Here is a 12,992-nt window from a genome sequence, read left to right as displayed (position 1 = left end):
ATGATTGTTTCACAAATAAAAATAGTGTGGAGACATGCTATAAATTTCTGAAAAATTGAAGGATATATCAAAGAGTTTGAATGTGTGATGTGGATTATTTGTGATCTAAGATTTTATGTGAAAATCTCATTCTTTGAAGTGTTCTCTAATATTGCGTAGTTATATGGTAGAGAGAAGATTCCTAAGAATAGCATGTGGTCAGTACACAGAAATACAAAGAGATACAATTAAGATTATGATGTGGGAATATTCCTTTTTTCTCTCAGTGGACGTCAGTGTATCATCCTGACACCAAGTCACAGGAGCATTACAATTTTCTTCTTGCCAAGGCTACTTTCTTTGTTTCTTGGCTGCCTTGCTTTAACTCTCTCTCATCATGGGTTCTTATTTTTAGTCAACTGAATTTTATTCTGATTATTTTCTTAATAAAGTTTAAAAATCACTAAACTCACAAATTTCCTCCAACAGCATGTTTTTAAGAAAAATAAATATTTTGCTAACCTTTGACCTTTCTTATGACAAAATGCTGTTGGAAGCAGTCCTGTAATTCAAGCTATGTATGATTCTCAAAACTGGGATGAAGACAGGAGAAACATATAGTTACCTTGGAAGGGTGTGGTTTTCACCCTTTACACCTTAGCATTTAATAATAATATTGAAGACAGAACAGTTAATTTGATATTGAGAGACCACATATAACCATTTTAAGTAAAAAAAAAAAAAAAAAAAGGTCCAGGCCTGACTTAGATAGAGAACTAGCCGGCCAATGTGCTGACCTTTTGCTTCTGTAAACTTTGCTTGCTTAATTGCTGCCTTTCCCCCTAAAGTTTCTGAGGAATCTCCACTTCAAGGACATTGCAGAAACACTGCTGGGGACCTCTGGCCTCCGACCACCTAGTTAGATAAGAAACTGAGGAATCTCCACTTCAAGGACAATGGAGATTACTTCATCTGCCTGGAGTGCCCCAAGCTCCTGCCCCCAACTTTGCCTGCTGAAACCCCAGCAAATCAGAACTGTTTAAATCAACCAATCATGTATCTATCCCCTACTTCTTTGTTCAAATTCCTATATGAACCCCTTCCCCCAAAAGAAAGGGGCTGTCTCCCTCATTACCTCTGTGCTGGACTATGGGGATGGAGCCCAGGCCTAGGCTTGCAATAAAGAAACCTGTTGCTTTTACATTCGAGTGTTTAGGCTTCTGTGGCAATTCTCTGGGTGACTCCTGGGTGACGGGGGACTTGGCTCCTGGACAGAGGTCTTGGCACAACAATATGATTGAAAGGCCAGAAAACACCTCACTGTAGTCCTAGTGTATTAATCAGTGATTACAATATGTTACTCATCCAACTGCCTGATAATAGGATCATATGGTGATGCCAATTACTAAGATAATTCAATGTACTTTGTCAAAACTGCAAAATTATAAGGAGCTGGTGTCTATAGATACCTCTTAACCTTGCTGTCTCAGAAGCAATGCTGTGATTGATACCATCATTTGAGAGATCATTGACCATGAATTTATAGTGTCCTATATATAGGCCCTTCATACTTGTCCTAAGGGTTTTTTACTCATCTGCCAATAAAAAAAAAAAAAAAAAAAAAAAAAAAAAAAAAAAAATTACGAAAAAGAAAAAGCTACTCGGAAGCTTGTCCAGGAAATTCAATGCAATATTTATTCTATAATACAGGAAACATTATTTTTTTTAATTTAATTCAACAGAGTCATTGAGCAAAGCTAGCCAAGAAAGTATTGACAACCTCATACAATAATTGTAAATGATTCATTTCATTGAGAAAAGGTAAATAAATCAATGGTAAACTATGTACTCTCCATATTTATGTTTTTATTTTTTGAACAAAGGAGAGAGAGAGAGAAGAGCTGGGTGTGGTGGAACACATCTTTAATCCCAGAATTCAGAAGGCAGAGGTAGGAGGATCACAGTGAATTTGAGGCCACCTGAGACTACATAGTGAACTCCAGGTCAGCCTGGGCTAGAGTGAGACCCTAACTCCTAAAACAAGAAAAGACAGAGAGAGAGAAGAGAAAGGGAATCACCTTGTCTATATGAGTAAGGGAAGTTATCATGAAAACAAGATAAATTCTTTCTTAGCAAGTCACAAAAGTAGATATGGATTGGCATACATAGCAATAAATGAAGGCATTTTATAATTAAATAATAGTTTGATTGATTCATATATCAGAAACATGAGCTTATATTCTGGGTATTTTAAGCCTTAATATAAAATGCAGCTGTAAAAAGACAAAATTTGGGGCATGGAAAGTGTGTGCTCAAGAACTATGTGCACAAGAATGAGGAGCTGGGAAGTAGTTATAAATCAGATCACTGTAAGTTTGGAATGTGTTCCTACAGGATGAATGTCACTTCTTAGAGAACTTTTCTAGAAGGAGACAAAACAATAGGTTTGCTGTTGTTGATGTTATATGGAAACCAATTCTTCTCTGAAATGGCCAATAATTCCTTCCCACCTCAATATCACCACTCCATCAAACCTCCTGCTGACCATCTCAGAACCATCTTCACTAGCTAGCTCCCTTTGGGGAAGAATTTACCCTCCATAACAAAACCGTGCTAAGAAATTGATGAATTGGGGCTGAGATGGTTCAACAGGTAAAGCTCTTGTCTTTAAAGCCAACCTAACAACCCGGGTTTTATTCTCAAGGTCTCAAATAAAGACAGATACACAGTGGTATATGCATCTGCAGTTTCTTTGCAGTGGTTGGAAGCCCTGGTGTGCATTCTCTCTCTCTCTGTCTCTCTTCTGTCCCTCTCTTCTTGCAAGCAAATAAATAAAACCTTCAAAAGAAATTGATGAGTAAAGGTAAAGGAAAAACTTTGGGAAATCAAAACCCAGTTGTTTTACAAGTCAAGGTCTTAGAAAAGTTATTGATGATTTAAAAAGTAAACAAAGAAAAATAGTATAAGGAATAGACAGAAGAAATTGGACAGTAAACAATGTGCATGAGATGTGTGAGTTTTAGTTTATCTCTATGTTTTGTAATAGTAGGCAAGAGCCAGATATACTTAGACAATCTTTGAAACTTCTACCTGCATTGAAGCAAACAATAATGCTACTGTCATACCTGCTAACTTCTTACAAAATGGGGATTTTCTTTGGAGATTTTTCTGCCACAAAAATTAAAAATGGTCTTTTCTGAATGCAGCCACATTTGCTGTTGATTCATTACATAATATTTTGGGGGATACATTAAATGGTTTCTTCCTATTAAGTAGATATTTTTTCAGCATAAACACTGAAATGTCTGCCAAGAGGTATGGGTGTATTTAATGTTCTTTCAGCTCAAATATACTTAGTCATAATTAAACTCAATTGAATGGCTTTTAAAAGAAGTTATTTGTTAAAAAGATTGGCAGTTTTCTGTGCCTTTGACAACATCTAATGAAATATGCCCGGGTAGTGTACAACAGTGACAAATGCTGGTTTTATCTTGCATCATCTCTAAGTGAAGTAATTTGATTAGGTTGAATCTTCTGTTTCCAAGAAGGTGTGTTATTACTTCCCCTTATCCAAATAAGAATGATTAAGAATGATAAATGTTCCTGAATTTCGTAAATATAACTAAGCATCAACTTAGTAATCTTGGACTGTATATATTTTTAAATGAAAATGAATATTTTTGTAGAAAAGAATATACTGTCATAAACATATATTTTCCTACTCAAAGGGTTAGTTCATGATATAGCAAGCAGATGTTTCAAATTCATAAAAATGAGGGGAGACAATTGGGAAGACCTTTTTGTGAAGCAGAAAGCTTGCTCATCAGCCCACCTTCTTTGTGGTTGACCTTTCTGGTTTTCTTCTGATGAATACACAGCAACACTTAGGATATGTGATATACTTTTCATCACTGTACAGCATACCTGAGAGAAACAACTTCAAGAGGAAAGTTTTATTCTGGCTTGTGGAATCACAGCGTCAGTCCATGGTTTGTTGGCTCTGTTGTTTCTAGGACACCGTGAGGACGAGTACCATAGTGGACAGGCATGGCTCAGCAGAGTTGCCCACCTCATGGCAGGCAGGAAATGGAGGGCAGGAGCAGAGGACATTAAGAAAATTTGCATGGCCTGATCCTAGTGACCTCCTCTTCCAGTGAAGTCTCATCTCCTTTTTACTACCACCCCTAAATAATGTCATCAAATTATAAATCTACCAAGGGATCAATGCATTTATTAATTCTGAGCCCTTCGATACAATTACTGCCCTAAAGCCCATAAGCTAGGAAAAAAAAAAAAAAGATACATGCACTTTTAGGGGACATCTCTGCTGAAAACTATATTAAGTGAATATATTATATTCTCCAACACTTCAAAAAAGACCATGGAAACATAAATATTTAAAATAAAGTAGGAGCATGTTATAAAATTTGTTTTCACTATCAGTAACATTACTAAGATGAAGCACAAATATTTGTTTAAAGCATGAGTATAAATAGTATTTAAATGTCTACCATTTTGAGCAAGTTGATATAATGCACCTAATACTTTTTCTTCAGAAACTTGTTATGAATTTCTATGCTTCTGACTTTCTTTGCTGCTTCTTAGCTTATTAAGCCATATTGGGTTGCCAAATGCTCTGTAAGCAAGCAATGAAGAACTGAAAGGCTCAAGAATTCAGAAGCCCAGAAATACTATCACGCTCCAAAGGGAGCTTAAGCGGGCCCCTGCATACCTCAAACTCCAGGCTTTACTCTCTGTTGGAAGCAAGTAAAGAATCCCTCTTTTCATTATATCAGAGCCCACTCCTAATATAAAACTAGGTAAAAAGGGCATGAGATAGCCCTCAAGGATGGGAAATGAGTAATGAAGTGAACCACTTATTTGGTTTCTGTAAATAGCCTGCACCATAGCCTTAATAGCCCACACCGTAAGCCTTAGTAGCCCGCACCATAAGCCATAGCAGCCTGCCTCAGACCACCAAGGTCATAGGAGACTGGTACCACACTCTGCTACCCCCACCCAAGGACCTGCGCAAATGCTGACCTCCAAGGTCATAGGAGACTAATACCACACTCTGCTACTCCAACCCAAGGACCTGTGCAAATGCTAACCACCAAGGTCATAGGAGACTGATTGGTCCACGAGGGGCTTGAACAAATTAAACTAATTGACTTAGAAACTATGGAGTGGCACAAACTGACTGGCTCGCACCCCGCGGGCTCCTGATGTTAAAAAAATGATTGGTCTAATGCACAGGCTTTATTAGAAACCCTATAAAAACTGTCCCATTCCTGCATTCGGGGCTCTGCAGTCCTCTACCCCTATGCAGTGTACAACTGTGGGCCCCAGCGCACTTGGAATAAAATCCTCTTGCAGTTTGCATCAAGACCGCTTCTCGTGAGTGATTTGGGGTGTTGCCATATCCGGGCAGAGTGTGAGGTCCCCATCTTGGGGTTCCTTCAGAACAAGACATCACTAAGTGGAGAACCACAATTCTCTGATACTGTGAGATAAAGTGGCATGTAATCATTAATTATAGAAACAATGTTTACACAACAATAAGATATTCTTGGACTTTTGCATACCTCATTCTAGTTGGGTTTTCTTTCTTTTTATTTTTGCATTTATTTTTCCTGGAGAGATGTCTACCTATCCCATATAGGGCATCTGAAACAGAAGAAAATATGCTTATACCAAAGTCCAGCTTGATGAGTCAATGAGTTTGTTGGAGTTACTTGAGGAGCATGTGATTCAAAGTCAGCTGCACCACCAGAAAAACCATCCGAGGATAGGATTCAAGGAAGCTGCATCTTAAACCACTTACAGATAACTGTGGTGGTCTGATTCAGGTGTCCCCGATAAACTTAGGTGCTCTGAATGCTAGGTTCCCAGATGATGGAGATTTGGGAATTAACACCTCCTGGAAAGAGTGTATTGTTGGGGGTGAGCTTAAGCATGTTATAGCCAGGTTTCCCCATGCCAGCATTTGGCCCACCTTCCTGTTGTTATAGTCCACCTTATGCTGGCCAGGGGGTGATGTTCACCCTCTGCTCATGTCATCGTTTTCCCTGCCATCATGGAGTTTCCCCCTCAAGCCTGTAAGCCAAAATAAACCTCTTTTTCCTATAAGCTACTCTTGGTTGGGGGAATTCTACCAGCAATGTGAACCAGACTTCAACAATAGCTGATATGAAAGTGTCTTTCTTTGCAATTGGAAGGCGTCTTCTACATCTTGTAACTTTGAACAGCTTCCTGAGAAATGTGAAATGTTTACTTCCTGACTCTCCAGCCTCCTTCCTCTGTCCAGGAGGGAATGTGTCAATTGGAAAGAAATTTTCACACAATAGATTTGATAAGGGAAAATTTCAGAGCCAGGAACATAGGGCAGGTGTGTATGTTCTCATACACACTAGCAAAATAATTGTTTACTTATTCATTTTTTCATAGGGTCATGCTTTATGGAAAGAAAACAAAACATGAAAAATGTTCATAGTTCTTGCTCGCCACTGGCCCTCAGTTGAGGAGGATATGACACCATTTCCCCACATTGGGCAATGTCTAGAGATGGTTGCTATCATCAGATTTGGGAAAGAGAACACTTGGAATTATGTTAATGAAAAATAAAGATACTTAATTAGTATAGCCTAAGTTATTATAAATATAGTAACATCCAGGGCTGGAAAGATGGCTTAGCATTAAAATGCATGCCACGGAAGCCCAAGGACCAGATACAACTCCCCAGAACCCATGTTAGCCAGATGTACAAGGTAAAGTTATGTGTCCAAGTTCATGCATGCACACACAGTTGGCGTTCAATCGCAGTGTTGCAGTGGCTAGAGACTTGTTGTGCCAGTTCTTTGTCTTTCTCTCTCTCTCATTAAGACATACTAGTAATTTCCAACACCTAACACTAACATTTATAGATCTAAGAATGTGAGATCTTATTGAGATGGTTTTAACTCAAAAACTGTATCAAGAAAGCTATATATTTTTTAGTATCTCATATAAAAATATTCTATTGAGGGCTGGATAGATGGCTTAGTAGTAAATCTGCTTGTAAGCGAAGCCTAAAGACTCATATTCAGTTTTCCAGATTCCAGTAAGTCAGTCGCACAAAGTGACAAAAGGGCAAGGTCACACATGCGCACAGGTGGAACGAAAGTTGGCTCACACACCTGGAGTTCTATTGCTGTGGCTGGAGGACCTGGTGAGCCAATTCTCTCTGTGTGTCTGTCTGTTTTTCACACACAAAAAGTTAGTCTGTTGGTCTTGCCTCAAAAATAATATTCTATTGAAAGCAGAGCATGGGGAAAACTACATTTTAGTGAGATCTTTTAATTTTTCTTTTTGTGTGTGCATGTGCTGTGTGTATTGGTGCATATATGTGTGAAGGGGGTGGCCCATCCATTTGTGTGCAGATGTACCTGGAGGCCAGAGGTCAATTTCAAGTATCTTACTTCATATATATATATACACACATACACACACATACATATATACATATATATTCATATGGAAATTGAGTGTGTATATATATATCTTAAATATATATTACATAAACATATAGATATAGATGATATATATAGATACAGATACAGATATAGATAAATATAGATATGAAATGCGATGTCTGCCTCAACCCAGAGCTCACAGACTTCACTAGATTAATTGGCCATTAAGTCCCAATGATTCTCCTCTCTGTGTTTCACTATAACTAGAAGGATGAAAAGAGGTAATGAATCAGCCTGAAGATGATCAAAATGCACTGTATACAATTATGAAATGGTTAAAAATAAAGTAGGTAAAATTATTTAAAAAAAGGAAACAAACATATGAACATCCTGCAATGAACCAGCCAGACTCCCACAACTGTTCATCCCACAGTGATGGGAAAACTGAGGTGGAGTTATCTGCTCAGCTCTGTTTCAACATTCTACTTCCAGTGCAAATATTATGGTCTGGAACAAAAAATGTGGATTCTGAAGTGACTGAGGCATTGTCAATAGTTACACGATGTCCTGACCAGTGTCTTTTCAAGGCTATTTGGTTGCCTTGGAATTGTGTGTGATAGCAATGATATTACCCATGTACAACACTGATGGATAGTTTTATTCTAAGTCATACATGTTAAAATTTTTCAAAATTTTAGAAAACTGTTTGCCATACTTGTCTTAGGCATCTTATTGCACATTTTATTTTAATGCTTAAATGTTTAGTCACCCTTTCTTTGTTATTGTCCCATATATAGAATGCCATGTGTGATATACACATACTTTATGGAAATTTATCATACTGATACTATTTGATATTTAATCTTTGTCTTTATTGCACTATAAGCTCAACCAATAGTAGAACCATACCCATTTTTTAAAAAAACTTTTTTTATTCATTTTTATTTAGTTAGTTGAGAGCAACAGAGAGAGAAAGAGGCAGATAGATAGATAGAGAGAGAGAGAGAGAGAGAGAGAGAGAGAGGGAGGGAGGGAGGGAGGGAGAGAATGGGCTTTCCAGGGCCTCCAGCCACTGCAAACGAACTCCAGATGTGTGCGCCCCCTTGTGCATCTGGCTAACGTGGGTCCTGGGGAATTGAGCCTTGAACCAGGGTTCTTAGGCTTCACAGGCAAGCACTTAACTGCTAAGGCATCTCTCCAGCCCAACCATGCCCATTTTTGCTCTTATTATTTTTTTTTTTTTAGCACTGTTTAATACTACTTCTGTAAGACAGCAGGTATCTAACAAATACTTGATTAATTAATGCCAATAAATGAAGTATAATACACTGTAGAAACTATATAGTAAATTAAAGAAAAATATCAAAGGGAAGGTAAAGAGGCCACAGAAGACATAAGTGCTTAGGTGGAAATGACCTTAACCAAAGCATCTCGGTGACTTGATCACTAGTTTTACATTTGAACTACAATAATTTCACTAGTGGCCAATTTTTGTAGCAAGTGAAACTCATTTGTAACATCTGCAGATTTAAGCTGTGGTTTTTGAGACTCAAACAGTAAACAGGTTTAATAGATTTTTTTAAATTGTCAAATAAAGTTATTGACTCTTTCATTGTTTCATGCTATAATATTAAGGAAGAAGATACAGATTCCCAAGATTATGGATAGGCACACAAAAGCAAAGGGGTGGGGATAGATTTAAAACCCTATATGTAATGTTCTATATTACTCACTGAATGATGCTGATATAATCACAAACTTTGTTTTTATGAAATGCCATTCGATAAAAACTAATTTCATAAAAATACCTAATTTTATAAATATTGATGGTCAAATAAATTAGCAAAGAAATAATTCTTTCTGACTCAAAAACTACAAGGGGAAATTAGAAAGGCGCAGCCAAAATATATATTACCTTTAATTTTTTTTAAATTATTTATTTATTTATTTGTGAGTGACAGACAAAGAGAGAAAGACAGATAGAGGGAGAGAGAGAGAATGGGCTTGCCAGGGCCTCCAGCCACTGCAAACGAACTCCAGATGTGTGCACCCCCTTGTGCATCTGGCTAACGTGGGACCTGGGGAACTGAGCTTCGAACCAGGGTCCTTAGGTTTCACTGGCAAGCGCTTAACCACTAAGCCATCTCTTTAGCCCTAAATAGTTTATATTTATTTATTTATTTATTTGGTAGAGATAGTGAAAGTGGCAGATAGAGAGAGAGAATGGGCATGCCTGAGCCTTAGCCACTGCAAAGGAACTCCAAACTCATGTGCCACCTTGTGCATCTGGCTTAGGTATGTTCTGGGTCATCGAACTTGGCCCTAAGGCTTCATAGGCAAATGCCTTAACTGTTAAGCCATCTCTCCAGCTCATAATTTTAATATTTTTCATTTTCTTTATTTCACTAAGTGCTATCTTTGCCCGAGTCAAGGGTAAACACAAAAGAGAAAGAAACAGTTAAAATTATCTTTTATTGGCTTCCATATTAATTTTTTTTAATAAGCAAAGGGGAATGTACTAATTGTAATTATGACAGAATACATTCTATTAAAAATTCTGTATGGAAGAGATACCCTGATTTTACTACTTTCAAGCTTCAGCAAAGACTTGATGAGGGGAAGTCAAATGTGTATTGAGGGATATTTCTGCAGACTGGGAAAGTAGATAAGAGATGAGCTACAGAGATGGACCCCAAATAATGTGCTGGGCTCATGGTTGCTGTCACCTACTCTTCCTCAGGCAGCAGATGCGCAGTCAGTCCCCGTTCCAGCCACCCAACATGCTTTCTGAGGTGAAAGCCATTGCATATGCAGCACCCAAGAGTTCTCTACTCAGCACCTGGGATGGTCCTGGTGCGTCTCAAGATGTGCTACATATATGAGAAACAAAGCACATTTCAAGTGTGGATATACACCTGCTCGTGTTCTCAGGCACTTTTAAACCTGGTCCTTTCCCAAAGCAGGACATAGTTATGATGTCCTTATGGCAATAGCTGTATCAAAGGAAAGCCCCACCCTACTATGTGGGTGGCACTGACCATCAGAAAAAACTCACCCTTTGTAAATGCATGTGCCACATTGATTCATCTTTCTGAGAAAAGACTTCTATTTAAACATGGTGAGTGTATTTAAAATGCATTTGATCTCAGAGAAATTATTGTAAGAAGCTCTCTGAGAAAACACTTTTTCTTAGTGTTCAGAAATGTGAAACATAATATTTCCATTTGTAGCTAGTGATCCTATCCTGATATTTTACAAACTTTGATATCTCAACGCTGTTTGTCTAATCCTCCATTCTTTTTTTTAAATTTTTTTTTATTTTTATAATTTTTTTTTGGTTGTTTATTTGAGAGCGACAGACAGAGAGAAAGAGGGGGAGAGAGAGAGAGAAAGAATGGGCGCGCCAGGCCTTCCAGCCACTGCAAACGAACTCCAGACACATGTGCCCCCTTATGCATCTGGCTAACGTGGGTCCTGGGGAATCGAGCCTTGAACCGGGGTCCTTAGGCTTCACAGGCAAGCGCTTAACAGCTAAGCCATCTCTCCAGCCCCATTCTTTTTTTTTTTTTTTTGAAAGAGTACAACTGAGAAAGAAAGAGAGAGAGAGAGAGAGAGAGAGAGAGAGAGCAAGCAAGCAAGCAAGGACATGCCAGGGCCTCCTGCCACTGCAAAGGTTCTCCAGATGTACGTGCCACTTTGTGCATAATTGCAGCCACTTTGGCTTTATGTGTAACCCTCCATTCTTAACTCTTTTCTTTCTGAAACCTTTACTGGAATTTCTCCCCAACCCTCTTTCTTCACAAGCCACATTTTTATGGAGAAAATTGGACCAAAAAAAAAATCCTTGTTCAATCACTGGGGACTCAGAATGCCCCCTGTACTGCTATCTCTGGAATCAAAACAAATGGAATTGAGGACTTCTGAAACTGTGTTTTTGTATTTCAACAACATAATTAAAAGCCATAATTATTACTGCTTTTATTTGTTTTCTAATTGTGAATAAGAGTAACGCAACAAAAGCTGCCATGTAATTTCCTGTGATGCTAATTAGAGTACATAATGCACCTTGATTGTTTGAGAGGGAAATTGGTAATGAAAATAGATAATAAAAATAAATAATAGAAAATACATAGTGACATTAAACAGGAAGATGACACACTGAAATGTTTTGGCAATGATATTTTGTATGAAAACAAACTGAATCAATTCAAAACTTGAAAAACACTCAATTTGCAGCTATAACATGTTGTTTAAGGGAGGAAGAGGCTTTGGTTTAAAAGAAAATTTTACAGAAAAGTGCCAATTTTTTCCATTTTAGCACAAGGATAAAGATGCTCTAGGGACACGTGCATTTCATAGAACTGAATTGGCAGGGACAACTGAGATTCTGGTATATTGGGTACAGGAGAGTCACCCTGTTTCGTTTCATCTCTTGAAAGTGTGTCAATGGTTCTGATCTCAGGTAAGGCAAGTGAATTTAATAAAAATGTACCTATATGGATTATTTATTCTAGTATATATTATGATGAGCAGGATGATGTGCATAATACTTTGTAGTCTGTGTACCAAGATATCTTAGCTATTTTCTCTTTCCTTGCATGTCAGCTTGTCTTGGTAGGTACCCTGCCTCGTAGAATGTGGTGACAATGACATTGCTAGACTGTCCAAGCTAAATCAGACTTGCATTTTAGGTTTTGTTCTCACCATGACCATTACACTGTGAATAGGACTGGGATGAAAGACCCTGTGGAGAGGGGGATATTCTAGACATTCTGAGCATTCCTAGCGGATACCCCTAGCATGTGGGAGAAGCCATCTAATGCTATCCTTCTCCAGGGTAACCATCAGCCTCCTGAACCCTGTGGGGAAGCTCAGGGGAAGCCAGCAAAGGCAAATGCTCCGTTGGCCTGCAAGAGATGGGAAGTTTCAGCTTCTCATTGTTTTCATGTGATTAGCTATGAGATGGGGTTTACCTAGCAATAGACATGTGAAAATTACCTTTAAAATTATCCTTATTGATAAATGTAAGCTGTTAAAACTTGGACAAGATAGATGGGATCTATGATTAGGCACTTTAATGAAAAAATATGTTGAGGGCTGGAGAGATGGCTTAGCGGTTAAGCGCTTGCCTGTGAAGCCTAAGGACCCCGGTTCGAGGCTCGGTTCCCCAGGTCCCACGTTAGCCAGATGCACAAGGGGGCGCACGCGTCTGGAGTTCGTTTGCAGAGGCTGGAAGCCCTGGCGCGCCCATTCTCTCTCTCTCCCTCTATCTGTCTTTCTCTCTGTGTCTGTCACTCAAATAAATAAATAAATAAAATTATAAAAAAAAAAAAAAAAAAAAAAAAATATGTTGATATCTCCTGACTTCTCAAGTCTCTCCATTTCAGGTTATGACAGAGACCAATATGCACACTACCAAAATGTAACATGGGCTGAGATTTTGACAGAATGGTTTGCATTAAAAAGTAGATGTACAATTACATTGAGTATGCATATTCATTTGCTTGCCATGCCATAAATGTATATAGATAGCTATTTTCTCACATATATAAATATAGTGCT

Source organism: Jaculus jaculus, chromosome 1 (genome assembly GCF_020740685.1).
Source record: "Jaculus jaculus isolate mJacJac1 chromosome 1, mJacJac1.mat.Y.cur, whole genome shotgun sequence".
Classification (NCBI taxonomy): Eukaryota; Metazoa; Chordata; class Mammalia; order Rodentia; family Dipodidae; genus Jaculus; species Jaculus jaculus.
Note: the sequence above shows the minus strand (reverse complement) of the source record.